General features: G+C 44.1%; 1 protein-coding gene across 1 annotated transcript in view; it reads left to right on the top strand.

The window, feature by feature from the left end:
• PLXNA4 (plexin A4) overlaps positions 1 to 16,769 on the top strand; it is a gene marked incomplete at both ends in the record, with an annotated part of 402,235 nt that overhangs the window by 250,459 nt on the left and 135,007 nt on the right. The gene's annotated exons all lie outside the window — the stretch shown is intronic.

Below are 16,769 nucleotides of genomic sequence, written 5' to 3'. Positions count from 1 at the left end.
CTTTTAGATGGGAATCAGTTCTCTCAGAACACCCAAGGATCTGATCCAAGTTAGATTTCAAGGGGAGAGTAAAGCTTCCAACATCACTGTGGTATGATGTTAATCCTGAAGTTGAGCATTTCTCTTCTGTAGGTCATCTCAGCTGTGCTGGCCCTGCTCATTTGGCTTATCAAGCCATGATGTTGAGCAGAGTTGTCTGTATCCACATCCTTGGGCTTCTCTGCAACAGGCCAAGAAGAGACCTCCTTTCACTGTTACACTATTCTGCAGTGCTGCTCTCTGCAGTGCCTCCCAAAGAGCAATGTATCCAAGCGTCCTCAGGATGGGGAGATTAACTAATTGGCTTTATTTTCTGTAGACCTTCTTCATGATGTTATTGATCTTGAAGTTCCCTCTCTGCAGCCTTCAGTGCCAGTGATCTCCTCTTGCAGAGAGCCCTCTGCCAAAGCCGTGCAAAAGGAGGTGTCAGGTTGGCTGAGCTCCTGGCTCTGAGTGGCAGAGTGGTCTCATTTGCCAAGAACCTCTCGGCAGAGACAGTGGCTAGAAAGTGCACTGGATCTGTCTAACCAAATGTCTCCAGCTGAGCATCGCTCTGCAGGGTGCTGTCACTCCAAGTCTCAGCATCCTTGGCAGCGATGGATGGTTATTCTGATGAACTCTGCTATTGCAGTGTCTGTTTTTTCCTCTGACTTTACCTCACAACTTTTCCTCTTGCACTGCAAACTCTACCTGTGGAGATAGCGATGCAGTTGGAAAGATCCTTTTCTCTACCTCTCCTTTCTGAAGCAGAGAAAAAAGGAACAAACTTGTACTGTATCCCAACCTTCTGCAGATGCTCTTTGTCATCTATGACCCTCAGTCAAAACAGTGACAGTCTGCTTAATTTAAGATAATTCCTAGGTGACCCAGCTCCAAACTTCTCTCTGGTTTTGGGATAATTTCAAGGGATCCTTGGCAAACTAATCCTGAGCTGTGACCTTATTCTTCATTCTCCGTGCCACTGACCTGAGGATATTTTCAACTGATATATAGCTCTATAGTATGTTTCCATTTCATATCTTGCATCCATCCTATGGAGCATTACATGTTGCTAATAGAAGAGCAGTACGGACTGTATGCAAGCATGAATTTGGCCATTGATTGTACTGTAACAATCAATGCTAGATATTTCATCTCTTACCATCCAGGGTCAGTGGCAACAAGCAATCAATACACCCAACAGTAAATTCCCAAAAGGAGAGAAAAGGGGCAGAGACAACTGCAGATTGCCCAGCAATTCATTGTGAAAGAGTGACAGAAATGTTGTTGCTGGTGATAAGTGAGAATGGCAGCCTTGACTGTACTAGGACAAGAAATCTTCATGCAAACTCAGTCCTTCAAGCAGAAATTTGTCCCCAGAGTCACCCAGATTTGGGTGACAGCAAGGTCCTCAAGTCCTCTTCCATTTGGTCACTTCTGCTTTTTTATTTATAAAACAGTGGCAAGATCATTGAGATCCCTGTGGATTTTTCTGAAGCAATTGGAAAGCAAATGTTTCAGCCCCATTCCTGTCTTTTCCTTCCCCTTTCTTTCCCTTGCAGATAAGAAATCCTATTTCCAGCTCAAGTATGGCAGGGGTTTTCAGTTCAGTCTTGTGTTCCTCTCTGGGCCTAAGTTTTTTTCAGTCCTTCTAGATATCCCTAAGAGCAGAGGAGCCATCTGCATCCCATTCAGCAATGTTTAGATGTACAGGACATTCGTTGCAACAGAGCCGTAACATTGAGGCCATTAATAGCTCTTATTTTTGCACCTCAAAACCCCTCAAGATTCATTAACAGACTTTTCATCATATGTGGTGCTTGGTCAGCAAATCCTGAACAAGAATTTCTGGGGAAGTCTGCCTTAATATTTCCCCTCATGTGTGCTGACCCTTCTCTTTTTCCTCCTAAGAGGAATTTCAGGGCTTGGCTGAATCTAGTTCTACTGATGTGGGGACTGCTTTTGGGAAAGGCTGAAAGAGGCATATAGGCTGTCCAAGACCTGGGACAGAATGGGACTGGAAATCAGATATCCTGTAGGCAAGGCCATCCATTTCACACTTCTTTCCCCTCCAGTATAAACCATAGGCCATCCATTTCACACTTCTTTCCCCTCCAGTATAAACCATCAGGAGAAACACTGGTGGGCTGGGAAATGACTGAAAACTGTAAGGCGAGCACAACACCTGTCATTTTATTTCTCCCGTATGGGTCACTCATACTTTGGGATTCACACTTTAAGGGCTGATGCAAACTCTTTTCCCCAGACGCCCATTTCCAAACACATAAGAGGTCTGGGGACACCTGGGGACAGGTCTGCACCCAGTATCTCACGGCAGAGCTGGGCTGTCTGTGCAAAGGGCTGCGTGCCAGGGCTCAGGAATTGATTTCCTCAGCTCTGCCGTCCTAACCTTACACTCAGAAACTCGAGTCCATTGTGAGAGAAAGAGACAGACAGACCCACAGACGGCTGCAGGAGAGAGGAGGGGGGCATTGATTGGCTCCTGCCTTGATAATAGGAGAGCTAATATAGAGCAGGTTACCGGAGCTTTTCATCTCAGTATCTTTAGTCTCAATCTTGTCCCCCCTCCTTCCTTTCCCTGTTATAGCTCAGCTCCCCTCCTGGTCTCTGTTCAGGACTCTTTAGGCGGCAATGAATCATTTAGTTGGTGTAAATTGAAAATGTGGCACTCAGTTGCTGCATGGGTCTCCAGGGGAGGGTGAGGGGCCAGGGTGGGAACTGGAGGGAGGGGAGGGCGGTTGAGAAACAAGGCTAAAAAGCTAATAGCTGGCATGGAGTTGTGTGGTGCCTGGTCACAAGGTCACAACAATGTCGCCAGCCTGAATAGTAGGCTGCAGAGAGGGACAAGAGCAGGGCAGTCTTCCCTAAGCCTGACATGAAGTGCAGCATCCTCTGGTCTTACTGGGTGTCCAAAGACACCATTCAATATTCAAGCGCTTGTGAGTCTCCATCTGTGTCCAAACCCTCCTCTGACTCCTTCCCCCATCACACACAGGGGCTGAGTGGGGAGGCTCTTAGCCCCCAAGATGGGACAAAGCCTCCTGCAGCTGATGGAGCCCTCATTATCCCTTTGTGGTCTACCACCAGCACCAGAGCAGACATAAACAAGTGCTATTCCACATGTTCATGGTGACCACACAAGTTTCAGCCCTATGTGAAGTCTCTGTGTCATACTTAACACCCTAGCTGCCCCCAAAAATGGATATTTGAGACGAAAAGGCAGCAGCAGTCTTGCAAGGAGAGAGAATGCTTTACTGACCTTGCTGGGTGAAGAAGGGACCTGTCCCAGACTCTGTCCTTTTAACCGCCCCTTTTAAATTTTGGTCATGCTGTCTCATTTCATCCTCTAATTTTGGGATAGAGAATCAAGGAGCGTGCACAAGCTGTCCTTAAGGGAGGATGTAACCCCCAGGCACCAGCCACCTTCTGCTCTGGGATTTGCCCTTGCTGCTAAGGGGACTCCTTGGCCAGCTGATTATTAGCTGCAAACATACAGGAAAATGATCCCAAGTTCAGGGAGGATTTGTGCTGTTTCACAACTTTTTATTTCCAACTTCTTTTTAATAAGAAATATTTTTAAAGCCATTTTAGAAGAGGAATACAATTAGTAATTGGAGAATAATTCATTTATACCTCAGTCAATCTTATTCTGGATTTTTATTCCAGGAGAGAGCAGATCTGGGGTTTGGCTCTGTTATCCACACTTCTCTGCTGTCCTTTATGCATCCTTTTGACACCCAAAAACAGTTAGGGAACCAAGCTGTCTCCATTGGCTTTGTACCCCAGTTGTGCCCCAGCTGAAGAATGGGTGGCAGGAGATTCCTCTAATTCTGAACTGTGGGATTAGGATGGTTCCCTGTAGTCATCCTCACCTCGTGAATGAAGTGATACCAGAGAGTTCTGACATGTGGATTTTACCAACCACCTTCCTGGATGCCTTTGGTGGATTCTAGGTTGGCTGACTCCAACAACATTTATTAGACTGATCTGACCACATATTAACTACGTAACTGTGGCAGAGGTGGTGGTGTTTATGAAGCCAAATGAGGGTTTTTTGGTTTCTCCCACAAAAAATAAGCCCTGTTTGGAAGGGCTTTATGCTGTCATCTGGCAATAGAAATATACATCAGTATCTGAGCAATATGCCCTCTGTGCCCTTCTACTCTCCTGCTCTTTCCTAGATTCCTTGTAGCTGAAAGGTGCTTCTGTACACAGAAATTACCATGCTTATTCCTGACATGATATGGAAGAAAATGGCACTAAAAAAACTGATTTTCTAGTGGAGGAGGAGGGAGGTTTGTAATCGCTCCTCAGTCTCACTGAGGAGGGAAAAAAAACATTATGAAGTGCAGCTCCCACTGTCTCGTCTCAGCTGGTAACCCGATGCAATGCTGCTTGCAGAGGCTCATTGATCGTCCCTGGCTTTAACTTTCTTGGTCAAAGTCTTCTGAATCACTAGAGAGGCTCAGGTAACCTAAGCCGCCTATAGATGCTGCAATAAGACCTTTTTTGAAGGGTCTTTTTCTTGCTTGACTATGACTGACTTTCAGGGTGAGATTGTTTCTTTTGCCCCTTCACCTCCTTTCTTTTCCTTGCCAGTCTTTCCCTTCAATTCTGCAGGGGAAGGAATATTTCCTAATTGCTACAGAGGGGCACTGGGATCCAGGAGGGCAGGAGGCTGGAATGTTGTACTCAGTCCTGTGCCATCATGAGCTCTAAACAATAGTGGTGGAAGTGTAATTTACTGATTCCTGCAAGACCTTGCGATCTTATAGGCTCTCAGCTTCCACTGTAAGAAACCAGGATCTGAGCCATATTCTCCTATTCTGCTGTTTTGTCCTAAGTTGTGAAATGGAGTGCCAACTCCATTTAAGTGCTTTGCATTTACCTGGCGTGATGAGGAAGTCTTGGCTTCCTCCCATGGCTTTTTCTACATAGCGAAAGATTGCTGTCTCCTTTCCTGTTTGAACATCATTTTGACATAGGCCAGTTCTGGGAATCAAAGGTCAGTTGTCAATTGTGGCCTAGGCACATGAAGAGCAAATGATTTCCAATTTAAATCCTGCATTGCCTTGGCAACCTGTAACTAGCTGGGCTGATTTTCCAGATCATAGGGAATCTCAGAGCTGTTGCAAATGTTTGGCACCCCTGTGTATCTGAGATATCTGGGGACATTTATCATTTAGAAGTTGGATTTGATGATCCTTATGCATCCCTTCCAATTTTGGATGTTCTATGATCACTGGAACAGGAGAGTGCCAGGTATGTGCTGTTAGTATGTGATGGGGAAAAAGAATAAGTGAAGTGGAAAAAATAATAGCAAGAAATACAGAATCTTTCATTCTGTTTCATAGTCTCCAATCAGCAGCGTTAGCAGTGGTGCAGCCATCGATGTTGCTCACTGGTGGCAAGAGCAGGAGCAAACCAGCTGCCGATGTACATTATCTCCATACTCCGCTTGGTTAGACTCCTCTTCAGTCACAGCTGGCATGCAGACAGCACTGCACATGGCCTGTGAGCCTCTCCATCTGATAGCAAGGGGAAATGGAGTCATCTTCCCGCAATCGGCCTTGGCACAGAGTGATTCCCACTTCTTCTCAGGTAGTTATCGAAACTGGAGACGGCGTTTCAGCCTGTGCACAGAGGGAAGCACACAGCAGGGGGGCTCTGTGGAGTGGCAGTGTCCCATTAAGCATTCTACATTGAGCCTAGATAATCTTTAATCTGTCTGCTGAGGTATAGCTAAAGTACCCATCATTTCACACCTGGGCATTGCCTCCCCTTTAGTACAGATGAAATAGTCCCAAATGTGACAGCTCTCCAATGGCCTTTTGAAATGAGATCAGGGCTCTTAGTTCCTGCAAGAGGAAATTCTTGGGATAGGGAGCATGTCTATTGATTGCAATAAAGCCCCGAGTGAAACGGAGGCTCCTGGGAATCCCAATTACTACAGATGGGTGATGACATTAAACAAATGACTCTGAACCATCCCTGTACATCTGAGCATAACAGGTGATCACCAGTCCTGGAGAGCTGACCTATCTCTGTATCTCCTTACATCCCTCTATGCAGCAGAGCAGGCATCCTTCCATTCCCTAGATGCCATTCTGTCCTTTTTGGGAGCACTTTTGTTGTACCTAGCAGTGCAGGACAGAGTTGTGCCCTTCACAGACTGATTATCTTGGTGGATGTGCTTGCCTCAAGCAATTCAGAGACAGTACTGGGCACTGTGGACTGTAAGATGCAGGCGTGTGGTAAATGTGTTTTGTTAACAACTTTCTTCCTTGATTAGCTTATTTTGCTAGAGGGCAGTAGGGAGGAATGGGAAGATAATTAGTTTGTGCAACGGGTTCCAGCAAAAGATTTCTGCTGATGAAGCCCTGTGTGTCAGGTGTCCTACTTGGGGTTTGTCTCCACCACAGAAATATTAGATGCTCAGGTTTAGTGCTGCAGAAAATTTGGCCTTTGCACAGGAAGATCTCTTGTGTTTCTTCTCCTCTGAAGTGAAACATGGCTGCATGGTCTGTCACAGGCTAGGAGGAAAGTCTCATGCCAGGGCAAACAGTAAGAAAATTATAATGGTACTCAGTGGTACCTGGAGATCTCCTTCTAGAGGATCTCCTGTATGCAGAATCCTTGACAGGGGATGCATCCTCATTATCTCAGCACCAGCCTTCTTCTGATATACAACACACCAGTGCAAGCCGCAGCCGTACATCTCACAGCACACAGCTAGAGTAATAGACAGAGAGGGAGCAAGGATAGGGGAAAGCTGTATGACCTACCTGCACAGCTTTTATTTTCATATCTTAGAATTGTAGAATCATAAAATATCCGAAGTTGAAAGGGACCCATAAGAATTAATGTGTCCAGCTCCTGACTCCACACAGGATCACCTAAAAATGAGACCAAATATCAGACAAGATGTGTAGTAGAGATGAAATGGAAGCTAGTCCTGAGATGGACATCTCAGTGACATTGGATTCCAATGTGTGAGCAGCAAAATGAAGCCAAACATCAGCTCAGAGTGTTCTCTCCTCATGTTCTTTGAATGTGGTCAAAACCTGGTCTGGTTTTTCTGAATTTTCAAGTCCTCTAGGGTCTTAATTTGCAATAAAGCATGGCTAGACTTTGTTCAAGGTTGTGCCATTCTCTGGTGTGGATTTGGTGACTGCTTGATATATGGCTGGCTCAGTAAACTCATTCTCAGTCACTGGGTTTTTGTAGGGAACTGCCATCTGTCTTGCTGTCAGATGCTCCCTGCTGCATCTGCAGCCCATGATCTGCCAGTGAGGGAAAATGGCATGCCACATGAGTTGTCCCCAGGGTGGGGGCATGTTTGCCTTCCGCTGTTTCTTCTGTGACATTTCATCATCCTCAACCTGTGATAGATCTCAGAGGGGAATTGGACGTGGAAGAGGCACGTGCCAGGAAGCTCTGCTTGATGAGGAGAGCATGGAAAATCTTGGTCTGTTTATCTGGACATGCATTCTCCATGAGTCTGCCCATAAACACTCCTTCACTCGTTATCTTCTGTCACTCCCACATTCAGTGACATGCCAACAAGTGTCCTATGCAACCTACTGTAGGGAGCTTTCTTCAGCAGGGGGATTGGACATGGTGATCCCCAGAGGTCCCTTCAACTCCTGTGATTCTGTGAAATATTCCCTGTTTCCCATCAACATGCATGTCGTCAGCCCCTAATTTTCCCTATTGCAGTCATTCACCCAAGCAGAGATGTAGAGGCTGATCCTTTGCCAGTTGGCTTCTGTACCAGGGATATTTTATCACCACTCCCTGAAGCACCATAGTCCTGGATATAGAGGTTTCTGAAGCTCCAGAGGCTGATGCTAATTATCTCCTTCTGCTGTTGGGTCTTTTGTTTTAGTAGGGAGATCTTCATTGCTTTGCTATGAACATAGTCTCTTTTTCCTTCCCCCAGCAATATACATATTTTTTTAATTTACTGAGTGGAACTGACCAAGTCATCATCTTCTTTTCCTGAATATCTTTTCTTCCATCACTTTCCATCTCACACTTCCCCTTCAGAAGCTTTTGAACAGAATAACATCAAAATTGGAGACCATCAACGAAAGCAGACAGGTGTTTTAATTCCATGTCTACTGACCATGAATTACAGAAGCCAGACAACAGCCTGATCTCTGACCTTATGGGGGTAATGTAGAAGTCCCTCTCTGATGTATAACAAAACACTCAAATCTTGCCAATGGACCATGCCAATCCTTGCCATAGTTGTATGTGACACAGTGCTATGGTTCTCTGCAGGGCTCAAAAGCACAAATCAGCCACTCAGAAGAGCAGGAAAACAAAACCATAGTGACATGACTTAGGTTGTGTGACAGATGAGTGGTAGATAGAGCCACATTTCTTGCCTTCCATTCCAATGACTGATAGATTAGGCCACAATAATTTATTTCAGAGGTAATGAGAAGTCTTAATAGTTTTATCATTTTAAGTCTTCATAATAAACCCTAGAGCCAGAGTTAAACTAAGTTGGCTGAAATGTTGAGATGTAAGAAACCAGGTGATACAAAAAAACATGCTTTCTTCCCATTCGTCTTCAATTCACACTGAAAGACATACGGACTGTGAAAGATTTTGCATGATTTTGGACAAGTTTATTAGAAGGATGTTTATAGCTTGCTTTCTTATCAGAAAAAATTCTGATTCTTGAGCAAGAGGACTTCTAACCTAATAAACACCAATGTAACTCACAGGTGTTTATTGACAGTGGGGGAGCAGCCTCCTGGGAGTACTGGTTTCTCCTACTACTTTTTGGAAAATTGCATTTAAAAATGTCTAATTTATAGTGACTCCCATCCTTAATTTCCAGCTGGCTTAGCCACTTGTCTGTAAGAGAGGAATAGCAGCTCCTCTCTGCCTTCTAGGAGGCTGAGGTCCAAAGCATTAGAGCACTTTGGACTATGAATACAGTTCACCAAAGTCCTACAAGAAGCAAGACGTGGTGATGGAAGGCTCCCAGACAGTGCTGGCTATAAAGCATGACCGGATTAATTTCATCTCATCAGTGGCTGAGTAAATTTGGGGTTAATTTAATTAAAACAGAAGATCAGGCATGGCCAGGTGCTCAATGCGCTGAACATAACCAAATCACCCCATGTCCTTCTGTGGCTGTTAGAGCAGAGATGGCATCAGAAGGGTTAAGGCAGACAGGCCAGAGAGGAATGGAGCAAAACCCCCTGTGTTCTGCTTTTCCCTCCCATATCTCATTCCCAGGGCCTCCTGCCCCTCTGCCCCAGGCACAAGAGCAGATCTACATTTTAATTGAGACACCTTATGAAAATTATCTCAATCTAGCTCACTCATGCCTGGGAGGCTTCTCCCTTGTTAGCTCAGTGCTGATGCTGAGTGAGTTTGGGGGCTGAGGGTGTTTGCCATGTGGCTGTTTCTCTCCTCTTTTCAGCCCTGCTTCATTCCTAGGTTTAAGGAGCATGGCACAGAGTTGGAGAAGAGCAGAAAATGGCAGGATATTGTTTAGATCTTCACCCCCCTCTTGTAAAAAGCAGTGGAATGCAAATCCCAAAGCCATGCTGTGCACCAAACTATGCAGCAGGTATTGCAGTGCATGGCAGCAGTTGGGTCCTGACTCTTGAGTATTTGCTTCCCTGGGGATGGGTTCTGCAGGGATGGCTGACCACTGTTGCATTGCTGCAGCATCCTCTCTCCCTCTGCACCTCTATAGCAGGAATGAAAAAAAAAACAAACCAGATGCTTCAGATGTTTGCCTGCAGGATGATGGAGAAAGGAACCAGGTGAAATGAGTCTTTAACCTCTTGCTTGTGTCAGTGAGTTCCCACTCTGATGGCTCAGGAACAAGGTGAAGAGATGATCACAGGAAAACCAGGCATTTTACAGTTTGTTGCAGAAGGAGATTTAAGTAGTTCGTACTTGTGTCCTGTCCTGATAACAGGTTCTTAAGCATTCTTAGGGCATGCTGCTCTGTGTCCTGCCCTTTCCATATCACTCCCTGGTGATTTTATAATCAGTCGAGCTGAACTTCAGTGTTTTCTTCACCTTAGACCCTCAAAAGAGACCGAGACCTTCACCAGGAAGAGGTGTGAGTTCTGTTTGCAGATTTTTTCAGTGGCAGCAGTGAGAGGAGCCCCCATGAACTGTCCTTTCCTTTGACACCCTGTGAGCTGGGGACAGGTTGCCAGACATGTCCTGCCTCCAACGGCTGCTGGGAAGGGATGTTTTAACCAGCCAGCCCTGCCAAATGAGCACTGGCTTATTTAGTGCAGGGCAAAGGGGCTGTATTTCAGTTCAGATAACGCTTTCCTCTTTTGTCTGCTCCTGCTCTCTTCGAGCATTGCTTGGCCTGATAAGGCACTATCAGAGCATCTCTGTTGGAGCCACCACTAAGACGTGGCTGGGCTAGAGGTGGCTTTTCCCAACTCCTTGCAGGCTTCCCTGGCCCACTTCCACCCAGAGCCCCTGAGGAGCCAGCCAGTTAATAATGGTAGCAGGATGATGTTGGGAGGGCTGCCAAGAGCTTTAGCTCCATTCTGTTCTCAGGGAGAAACTGCAAACATGGAGCAGAGTGAATTGGTCTGATCCCCTCCTCTTTTTCACCCCGTCCTGAAAACAAGCCCACGGCTGACTTTCTAATCTAACTTTCTAATCTAGTGGCCACCCTTAGCAAGTTTGCTGATGATACGAAGTTGGGAGGATTGGCTGACACACCTGAAGGCTGTGCTGCCATTCAGCGAGACCTGGACAGGCTGAAGAGCTGGGCAATAAGAAACCAGATGAGGTTTAACAAAAGCAAGTATAGAGTCTTGCGTCTAGAGAGGAATAATTGCATGCACCAGTACAGGTTGGGGGATGAGCTGCTGGAGAGGAGCTCTGCAGAGAGGAACCTGGGTGTCCTGGTGGACGACAGGTTGGCCATGAGCCAGCAGTGGCCAAAAAGGCCAACGGCATTCTGGGGTGCATTAAAAAGAGCGTGGCCAGCAGGTCGAGGGAGGTGATCCTCCCCCTCTATTCTGCCCTGGTAAGGCCTCATCTGGAGCACTGCGTCCAGTTCTGGGCTGCCCAGCACAAAAAAGACAGGGATCTGTTGGAAAGAGTCCAGTGGAGGGCCACAAAATGGTGAGGGGCCTGGAGCATCTCTCCTATGAAGAAAGGCTGAGTGAACTGGGTCCGTTCAGCCTTGAGAAAAGAAGACTGAGAGGGGACCTGATCCAGGTCTATAAATATCTAAGGTGTGGGGGGCAGAATGGCGAGGCCGGACTCTTTTCAGTGGTGAGTGGAGACAGGACAAGGGGAAACGGCTGGAAACTGCAGCATGGGAAGTTCCGCACAAACATGCGCAAGTACTTCTTTACAGTGAGGTGACGGAGCACTGGAACAGGCTGCCCAGGGAGGTGGTGGAGTCTCCTTCTCTGGAGATGTTCAAGACCTGCCTGGATGCCGACCTGTGCTACCTGCTGTAGGGAACCTGCTTTGGCAGGGGGGTTGGACTCTGGAGGTCCCTTCCAACCCCTACGATTCTGTGATTCTGTGTAATCCTGAAAACAAGCTTGCAACTAACTTTCAGATTATAAGTAACCCAGAAAGTGAAATGATTTTTCCATCTTAATTCTGTTGATTCATAAAATTTCTTTTCAGGTATCTGAATGCTGCAGCCTTTCTGGTTAGGGGCTAGGATATACTTAGATATAAACATGATTTTCTGAACATTAGGGGGTTAATTCGTATAGGTATTGCTATTGAGTGTTTGCTCACAGTTCCCCCCTCTGCTTTCAAGGACCAGAGGCAAAAATAAATGTGCCCTTCCAGCTTCAGCTAATGGAAGATCTGCAGGTGGTGGGAAGAACGTAAGGAGAGGAGACCCATAAGCATAAGTTCATATGGCCAATTGACAAAATATCATTCAGCTGCCTTTTGAGCTGTTCAGGACATATCAGTTCCACTATTCATTGTTACACTTAATCTCGTATTGATTGAAGTGAGCTGGAGCAGAAAGCCTTTCTCACTGCCTCCAGTCCCAAATTAAAAACTAAGAGGAGAAGTAAATGATTTGAATTCGCACTTTGCCTGGATGCATAGGACATTTACTGTTCATAATTAAAAAAAAAAAAAAAAAAAAAAAAAAAAAGATGATAAAAGAGAGAAAGAGAAAACACATATAGAATGAAATATAGCAAAATCAATTAATACTTAAAGTATCTATTAAATGTATTACTCTCTGAAAGTTTATAGGAATTCAATGCTACCCTGATATGATCATGACATCATTAATATGATATAAAGTATAAAAAAATCGATAGCTTACTGAAGCCCAAAATTAAGGTCAAGCAGTGTTATAGCATATACGTGAAATAATTAAATATATGAAATAACAGCTAATCTCTGTCATGTCAGAGCTGTTTGAGGATGGAATGTCTCTCAGAAAGGAGATGGCAATTTGTTGGCCTGCCTGTCACTCCTGCAGCTTCCACCTTGGGGTACTTGGCATGAAGGTTAACTCACTTTTTTCAACAGTTTGGGCACAAACAGAGCAGAAAATCTGATTGGGATTACAATGAAATGACCTTGGAGGGACTCCAGACTCAGGGCCATTACTCTGGTAGGCAGACTTATGCTTGTGGAATGGAGATGTAGTCCAGGTGTTCCCCCCATTGGCTTGATTTGCATTTTACAGTATTAATGGCATGGAGTTTCTTTTGGTTAAGACACCAGGCTTGGACACAGCAACTCTGCTGTGTGTAGAAGAAACGAAGCCAGGACAAACTTTCATCATGGCTAGCAGGGAGGCTCTTGCATGACAAGAGACTGACATGATTTCCATTAAGTATTGAAACAGATGGGCACAAAGGTGGCAAGATTTCTTTTGTGTAGACACAGGGAATACATACTTGTGAAGGAGGAAGGATGTTCAAATTGTGGATCATACTGACCCAACCCAAAAGAGTATAGATTAGTAGTATTTAGTGTGTAAGTTAAAAGGTTTCTGGTTGCGAGCTACCGGGTTCCATTCACTTACCCAGACAGAGGCATTTTGCAGCCTTCTTTTTGCTTTGACCAAGTTTCCCATGTTTGTCAGCCTTGGTTGGCTATCTTGGATCTCCTGTGGTCAACACAACTCAGCCTTTTTGTCAGATCAGGCAAATCAGTCTCTGGGTTCTGCTGTCTGTATTGAATAAATCTCTCATCTAAGAAATTCAGATGCCAGCTTGCACATGGGAAGACTGACATATAAACTTAAGAGCCTCAATCTGCCATCTGTGTCCCACTCCAACTAACTCTGGACTTGATTTTCTAGCTGACATCACAGGGCTACCACAGATAAACATTTCAAGTAGCAAATAGAGCAACTAGAGGGAGTGTCATTAGATACAAGAACATCGCTTTCCTGCACTGCAAAATGACTAGAATATAATTTGATTTGGCCAACTGTTGCTCCTTCAAACAATTCCTGGACATATTTGGGGAATTAAATGGGTTAGGAAGTATTTCCATGAGGTGTTTTGGAAGTTAATAGAGTTTAATAGCACGAATGTGACCAGATCATGTAATTTGGCCCCAAGATCAAAGAATGTTTCCTGGCATTGTTTGGTATACTAATGGTACATAGCCATGGCTCCCACTGCCAGTGAGACAGTAGGAGGGAAATCCTGAAGGAAAGGCACAAGCTATTAGATAACAGGCTAAAGACCAGGGCTTGGGTAGGAACATTTTCTCAACTGCAAAATTAGGTACAGGCACAAAGTCTTAATGCACGGTTAAGAAAACGAAGTAAGGAAAAAGAAGTAGGGAAAATTTATGGTAGGAAACCTTTTGGAAGAACAGTAGGTAGCACAGGAAGGAACCTGACTGTTGCCAGTTAAATACAAATTGGATGAAGTTCTCAAAGTCGAAACTCATTGTCTAAAGGTGAAGTCATAATGCATGTTTATCCTTGGAGAGTGGTTGGACTGGATCTTGATAAAATTCAAGCCACAAACAGTACATTTCAGTCCTGACAAATGCACTTTTATTCAGGGCACATGAAAATAGGGAATTGGAAAATATCAAATACATGCTTGCTCCTGTGCTAGTAGTCCTCTTTAAATGAAAATACTAATAGGATACACATCGGCAAAACCTGATTGAAGGAAGCTCATCTGTGGCATAATGACACAGGAACAATAGAAGAGGTCAAAATGATGAAGAAAGGGCTTTTATGTTAAAGAAAATGTAAAATCAAAGGAAGAAAATGGGGTCAATCTGTGCACAAGTGACAAGGAATCTCTAGGGAAGGGAACAGCGTTAGGACTCTTTTATTGACCACTTGAAGATGGCAGAAGTGATTGTGACATTCAGAGAGAAATCCAAAAGGCTGTAAGGGGAGAAAATGCAGTAATGAGAGACTTCAAGTGGCCTCACTTGCCCTAAGCAAATGTCACAACACTTGCAGCTCAAACCCTTTTGGTGATAAGCCCACCAAAAGAGAAGTAAGTCTGAATCTGCACTTTGTTCAGAGTAAAGCTAGCCTTGCGTCACACTGTAATGTAGAGTGACCACGATGTACTCAAATCAAGTGTCCCATAGAAGTAAAAGCAGTAGATAAACAAAGAAAGATTGCAACAAAGTTCAAGTTCAAGATAGAAACAACATAAAAATGAGGAAGCTTGTTAAAAGGAGCAGCCAGAAGGATAAAGTACTTCATGGTATCCTGGAGACTGCATAAAGACATCATGTAAGAGGCTTATTGTGAAGTTATACGACCTATGAAAATAGACCTGAAAGACTGTAAAAGCAAATGGAAAATGCCTGCTTAAGCAGACAGGTTCAAAGGTACTTCTGAGAACTGGAAGTTATATTCAAAGGAAAAAATGAAAAGATCACTAACTGTATCACATGAATTGCAAAACAATCAAAAGGCTGTCCTCTTAGGAAAAGCATGGCCAACCTAGTAAAAATGAGTGATTAAAAATTAACAGCATTCCCTTAGAAATTTACTTTCTTTACAGGGCGTAAGCTAGCTGAAATGTCTGCCACTAAATGTTTGGTAAAATAAGGTTTTGGAGCATGAAAGTGTTATTCACTGAAAGAACATTAAAAAACTCTGGTATGAGATTGCCACTCCATTAAACCTGCTGTACATCTCATTGCTTACACTGTCCTTGATACTGGAGGAGTGAAAGGTAGAGGATGTGTCACTGTTTTTTAAGTTGAACTCATGAAGGATCCAAGAACTGGAATCCAGTCTTTCTACTTGTCAGTTTGGTTGAAACAGTCTTAAAAAATAGGTTGAAAAAAAACCTCAACCCAACCATATGACTTGCTGGAGGAGAGGGGTGGGTGTCACACGACTATTCTTGCTCTTTAAATAAATGCAAGTTCATGTGATATGGATAATATGGTTAATACAGAGGAATTAAACGTTTTCCCATAGCAAAGAATTTAAACTATGCAGTCATGGGATGAGGAGTCTTCTGGCAGATTATTAACCAGTTCAAAGATGGGAAATAAAGGTCAGAATTAAAGGGTCATGATGGGGAAGGAATACACTGTGCATCCCACGGGCATCTCTGCTGCGTGTGTTTGGTGCAGTTATAAATGAACAAAAAAAGGAGTAATGACAAAAGCTGAGAATGTAACTGGTGATGCAGAGCTTTTCAATATTATTAAATAAGCTTACAGAGTGCTGCTGAAGAAAAATACAAAACTGAGTGTCGGGGTGACAAAAATGCACGGAGAGCTCAGGGTTGATGTGTGCAGAGTATCAGACAGCTTTATCTCTACAGTGAGTGACCTCCATGAATAAATGAGGCAGTGAAGTCAGTCCAAAACCATGAAATGATGCCCCAAGCCTTGGAACAATGCATATAATGTGAAGGATGTTATGGAAATGGAGAACAAAACGGAGAATACCATCACGTGGGGATCTGTGGTGCTCTCCCATGCTGCATACACTGGACACTTTTGATCATGCTGTATTAAAATGAATAATATTGAACCAAGAAGGAAGTGGGAAGTGTGGGAAACAGAAATGTGGGTTTCTAATGATCTTTATACAAGGAGAGATTGTATGACTTGGCAATTTTCATCTTAAAAGAGAGATGACTGAGGGGACTATAATATATCCAGACAATCATGAGTGTAATGAAGAAAGTGAATAGGGGATGATTACTCACCATTTCTCATAACACAAAATCTAGGGAACTTTATATGAGATTATCAAGCGGAATATTAAAACAAACAGAAGAAAGGACATTTTCATATACTGTATCACTCAACTGTGGCATATTGTGAGACGCATTATGGAGGCCAGAAATACAACTGTCTGGAAAGCAATTAGAGAAATTAATGAAAGAAAGATCTGTTGAGGGCTGTTCAACATAATTACATCACTACAGGCTCCAAGTCAGGCAGTCCTCATGTCCTTGCTGCCAGGAAGCTGGGATTTTCAAGCAGGAAGAATTTCACTCTATTATCTCCATCTTCTTATTTTTCCACCTCAGCATCTGCTACTGTACAGAAGCAGAGAGAATGGCTGAATGGATTTTTGGGCTGAACTTTTATCAGCATTTCTATGTCACTTTGTTTTCAAAGGCCTCTTATTGTGAGTTTCTTATTGTGGGTCTTCAATAAAGAGCTCCTTTACTTGTGGGGCTAATATAGACTTGTGGCTTTATTGGCATGACCCTAAATAATCACAGCCCAGTTGGTGTAGGGTGACTATGATGGACACCTCTGCC

Source organism: Tetrao urogallus (assembly GCF_951394365.1).
Source record: "Tetrao urogallus genome assembly, chromosome: 1".
Lineage (NCBI taxonomy): Eukaryota > Metazoa > Chordata > Aves > Galliformes > Phasianidae > Tetrao > Tetrao urogallus.
The sequence above is the reverse complement of the archived record's forward strand: the minus strand, read 5'-3'. Positions and strand labels throughout refer to the sequence as shown.